Genomic DNA, 6000 nt, shown 5'->3' on the forward strand with positions numbered 1-6000 from the left:
ACAGAACCAATTTTGGTTTGCTGGGAGAATATTATTGGTACATTGTGTTATCACACTGCCTGGAAACTTGACAAGAACTTTTGGGGAATGTACTTTGGTGGTTGTACCAGATGAGGGGCACAACATTTTAGTGAATGTTAGGAGAACATTCCAAGGATAAATATTTATTGATTTATTATAAAAAAATAAAATATTTTGTTATATGAATGTTTTTGGGACGTTATCATCCTAATGTCAGATAAAACCCGAACTAGAACTTAATGGGTATTTTAGCTAATGTTCTGTGAATGTTCCTGGAAATAGTGGAAAACACAAACTTCACTGAGGTTCTCTATTTTATTGACAGTTAAGTCGGAGATACATAGTTTAGTAGACAATCGACATATTATTAACTGTAAGCATAGAAGTAAGTGTAGTTTTGCAGGTGTTTCTCAACTAATGCATCCTGGTCTATTCTTCAGCAGGCACAGGAACTGTATAAAACATGCAAGACTACAAAGTAAAGTAATCCCATTTTCTGCCTGTTCTGTTGAATGGCTCGCCTCATCGTCAGTGTCTCCACCTCTCCACTCATCTACCAGTCCAAGAATTTCTCCTTTCTTTCTTGGCTTTAAGGTGAGGCTGCCTGTTTATGCCAGACGCAGCTCAGAGCGCAGGGACACTAAATGGGAGTCTGTAATTATCATTGTTCCTCTGCTGTCCTGTCAGTGCACTCGCCAGCAAAACAAGAGGGATCCCTTGGCAGCGCTCATCAAAGCAATGGCCTTTGATCAGCAGAAAAGCCCAAAACGCTGTACAAAATCAAGGTGGAATGCGCCAAACATAGTAAAAGGGAATGGGAATAGATATCCTTCCAAAGACATCTCCCACTCCCCCTCTCCTCTGCCCTGTTCATGCCACATGCACAGGTGCTTGGTCCTAAATATGGGTTGTGTCTGATCAGCTATGTCTGAACAAAAGACTGAAAGAACTTTAATGAGAGGACAGGAGTCATGCAATGTTGTTGTAAAAAAGTCAGGACCGCCACATTTCTCTGAGATTGATCAGTGGCATGCTATGTGTTGATGCACTCATATAGGGTGGTTTAATGGTTTGGCAAAGTGCAAAGAAAATATAAGCAAAATCAGTTAGTGGGCCACATCCTACATTTAACTTCATAACCTCAATGTTCTAATGACTTGTCCAGAGTCTTTACAGCAGAGCTTTGTACTGACCTCAAAATGTTAGGGCATTACTGTGGGAATTATTTCAACCTCCAACAGCGAATGGTATGATACATCTGTCTGCCTATTTTACAGATGTATGTAGATAACTGAACTCAAAAGTGATTTTTTATTGTCTAATTCGTTTTTTGTATCTATACATGCTTTGTCATCTGTAAAAGTTTCCTAAAAATGGTTTCTTCCAGATTAATTGCAACTGGGGGACAAAACAAGCAACAATACATGCTCCAGAAAGCCCATTTTGAAGGCCCTTGGCCAAAATCCATGGGAGCACAAGTCATGCTGCTTTAGCGACAATGACCTAAAGCTTCAGGGACCTTTGAAACCTGTGTGGTCATTTTCTCTCAGAGGAGTGAAAAGAGCTGTGGTGGGCGGGAGAAAAAAAACCTTGCCACTCATAATACCGATCTATGCAGTGTAGGCGAAAAGGGAGGAGGGAAGGCGCACAATTTTAAAGCGCTTATTGAATTGCTATTACAGCCCCTGAGACTAATTGTGGCTGTTGTGTCTCTCGGTGGTCGAGGGGGTTCTGGAGTGGCCCTGCATGCTCTTACCCAGTGGGGTTTTCAGACATAAAAGCCCAAAGAGAGCCCAGGACCACCGAAGATCAATAGCAAACCCTTCAGTCTTTCACAGGCACTACTCTAATCCTTGTCATTTGTCTGCCATTTTGTTCCGGGCCATTCACAGCTCCCTGAGTTTTGGATTAGGGTCTTGTTTTGTTACAAAAACAGCCCAAGTTATTACGTTGAATGGACTGAGGGACAGATGATAAGTGTGAGTGCACGTACCTGTGTGTGTTAGAAGAATATGAGAATATGCCCAATGTCTCAGAAAAAGCTGAACGTTTCTTTTCTTCCTTATAGAACTCAGTAAGAATGAGTTACAATGTCAGTTAGATTGGGTTAAGTTCCATAACTTTCAGAAATTCCTTTACTTTTGTGTTCCTTCTGTGGCTGTCTGGCCAAACTCCCTCTGTCGGAGTCTTGGCAGCAGGCATCAGATCCATCAGACGGGCCATATCGGGCCTTCTCATCACTGAGTGAGTGGATTAGTCTGTGTGTCTGCAGCCACATGAGACAGGGCTGCTGAGTGGCACACGCGCCAGCCACATTACCCCCAAAGCCCTGCCATGCCACTCCACAGGTACGCGGTGCCACAGAGGCCTCCGTCCAGCCTCAACCCTGTGTGGCATTCCCCAGATGCCTGCGAGCATGTCAGACACCGCACGATGGGAAGGGAAGGCTAAGAGGATGGGGAGAGGGTGTAGGGGTTGGAGGGGCTGAGGCTAGTCTCCGTCTAGATAGTTTGGCCAACCGAAGCAGGACAGATTTTGGATGAGGTCCCAGTCAACATCATAAGGTTGTCTTTGGCTTTTGGTGACTGGAAAAGGCCTAAGTTGGGACAGGTTCATGCGAAGCCTGGGGCGTGCCAAACCTTATCCACCCTGAGCTCCAGTGTGTGTGGAGTAATTCTCCAAGGGAGAGGGTTCGAGTGTCTCTGTCTTTTGGCACCATCTGCGCTGGGATATTTTCTCAGAGCTAAAGCTACAGTAGCACACGCTGGCCTTTTCTGTTCAAAGACTAGCAGGTGGGTGCTCTTCCTTAAAGAGGCATTTTTCCACATCTACTGTTTAAAATGAGGTTTTTGTCACAGCTTATTTTTCCTTCTTAGGAGTTTAAAAAATAAGCTGGTCTCGCTGTGGTGAGAAGGTTTTTATTGGATTACCCTGGCGGCTGTATCAGACGCATAAAATAACCATGACCAGAAAGTGTCAGTTTCCTCTGTCAAGCCTTGTCATCATCTGATTCTCAAGGACAGAACACAGATAACTTGACACTGTTGGCAAAGGGAGAGGAATACAACGGGAGGTTACAGTTCAGTTTGAGGGGGCTCATTTTTCCTATGGAGAGCCACAGATGAGGAATTGAAATTAAGCAGCCTTTGAAATGCAATCGTTTTCTCAGTACCCAAAAGAAATATAGAGACGGGCTGTGGAATCAAAGAGTGGCTATGACATGTAGCCTACACTAAGAGGGTGTAGAGTTTTGACCAGACTGCCGCGAGTCTAGACAGGCTATGAGCTTATACTATAGTCCCCTCTGGAGCCTAATGAATCCATTTCCCCTTCTAGTCCCAGATTTGTGTGTGTCCTCCATCTCTGCCTCCACTTCCTTCTCCTCCATAACAACTGTGACATTAGGTGGGGATCCTCTTCCAAAGCTCGCTGAAGTAAAATTAATAATGTTTCAATTGTGGTCCACACAAAGTTTGAGTAATATCTGGTACTGTGTAACTGCTGTAGGTATGAAGCCTCTTGGTACAATGTACTGTAGGTATGACTCTGGGTAATCATAAAAAGGGTATAAGCACATGAGAAGAAGGAACATTTGTATGATTCAAGAGAAGTGTAACCTCATCATTGAAGCCCTGCTGCTTTTACCAGGGTTGAATTTGGGGGGCTCGTCTGAACCCTCTCTTACAACACTACAGAAAGATAAGAAGTGAAGATATATATAAGTTTTATAATAATACATCATTGTGTTTGTAGCTTTTTCCCGTGTGTTTTATTCACAGGTGCAAACACTTACATTATATGTACTGCCTCACCCAACCCCATTATATGTATTGCTTGATCCAAGTGTGAATTACTCCATGCATTAGAGGCATGTTCCTCTGATACCTGATGGTCCCACCCACACTGAGCTGAGCTCCACGTTCCCAAATCACACTGCTGAGCTGCATTCATCAGCCCTCTCAGACCCTCATGTCAAACATGATCCAGGGCTCTCCTAACATGACACAGAAAGAGAGCCCCTCCACATCAATGGGCCAAACCGTTAGAGCATTAGAGGGCTTTGAACTGGGGGAGCTGGAGGGTGGGGGGGTGGGGGGCTTTCTCTCTGGCATTGGGTAAGCACTCCGAGTAGCAGTGGCTGATCTCCCCCATGCACTGCTGACTACATGGGCCGCTGTCTGCTGACTACATGGGCCCCTGTCTGTCAGTAAGTCCAATGTAAGAGCTGAAGGCAGGCTACTCTGGAGGGGCCGACCTGTTGTCTTGATAATGATGGAGAAGACAGAGGTCGGAGTCATTTCCTCAGTTAGAGTGGCTTCCTCATTCCAAGTGAGCATTGCAATTAACCTCAATTGATGACCAAAACTAGGGGAGCAAGATGAAGGCATGAGAGCAACTGAACAAACATAAAAACCTCTTATTCCTGAACAAGTTCATTACTCTCTACAGAGGACCTTATTTGTTAACTATTTGCCCTAAAAAGCACACCGAAGAAGGTCAAATCAAATCAAATGTTATTTGTCACATGCAACAATACAACAGGTGTAGTAGACCTTACCGTGAAATGCCTACAATCCCTTAACCAACAATGCAGTTAAGAAAAATAAGTGTTAAGTAAAATATTTGAAATAAAATAACAAATAATTAAAGAGCAGTCATGACAAAAAATGTGTGTTTTCTATCCCAAAAAGAGACCCCCACAAGCACACATGCGCCCTGGCTGGTACAATGACTGAACTGGTCTGTGGTTTTGGGGAAGCTGCTCCATCTCCTGGTTAGAAGACTGCATAACTTTCAGTGGCAGCTCATATTTCTCTGAGTCTCTTGCCCCCTCCACTGGATATACTGCAGTACCTGATTTACTTTTAAAGGCTCAAATCTATGAGCTGAATCCTACAGTAACTTGAGGTCTCCGTACATCAGAGGAGGCTGGTGGGAGGAGCATTAAAAGAGGATGTTCTCATTGTAATGGCTGGAATGGAAGGAATGGAAAGATATCAAATACATCAACCACACATTTGACTCTGTTTCTTTTCTTCCATTCCAGCCATTACATAGAGCCGGTCCTCCTATAGCTGCTCCACCTGCCTCCTCTGGCACACATCACTAGGACTTGAAATCAAATGATGAGTCAGATTGTGAGTAACAGAGCGTGGGTTTACATGTGTAATACTTTTGTAAGACCATGTCTGATTGTCAGTCTCCAATATTGTGACCTGAGTGTACAAAACATTAGGAACACCGGCTCTTTCCATGACATAGACTGACCAGGTGAATCCAGGTAAAATCTATGATCCCTTATTGATGTCACTTGTGATCTTAGACTGTTCCTCCATGCGGAATCCGTCCAGATCCTTGATATCCTTACTCTGCGCTTATGGACGGCCCTCTTCAATTCATACCACATGGTTGCAATGGGTTTTAAGTCTGGAGACTGAAATGGCCATTGCAAAATGTTGATTTGCTGGCCAATTAACCATTTCTTTGTGTATTTTTATGTGTGCTTGGGGTTATTGTCTTGCTGGAAGATCCACTTGCAGCCAAGTTTCAGTCTCCGGGCAGAGGCAATCAGGTTGTTGGTTAAAATGTCCTGGTACTGGGTAGAGTTCATGATACGATTGACCTTAACAAGGGCCCCAGGACCAGTGTAAGCAAAATAGCCCCATAACATCAAAGATCCATTACCATATTCTACAGTAGGCATGGGATTATCTTCTGTTTATGAATTCTCATTTCGATGCCAAACTCACCACTAGTGCACGTGGTCAAAGAGCTCTACTTTCATGTTGAAAAATACAAATCACATTGAAAACCTGTGGTTTGAATTTTTTTTAAATTTTATCTTTATTTAACCAGGCAAGTCAGTTAAGAACAAATTCTTATTTTCAATGGCGGCCTAGGAACAGTGCCTGTTCAGTGGCAGAACGACAGATTTGTACCTTGTCAGCTAGGGGGTTTGAACTTGCAACCTTCCGGTTA

The sequence above is a fragment of the Oncorhynchus clarkii genome, chromosome 5, assembly GCF_045791955.1.
Source record: "Oncorhynchus clarkii lewisi isolate Uvic-CL-2024 chromosome 5, UVic_Ocla_1.0, whole genome shotgun sequence".
Lineage (NCBI taxonomy): Eukaryota > Metazoa > Chordata > Actinopteri > Salmoniformes > Salmonidae > Oncorhynchus > Oncorhynchus clarkii.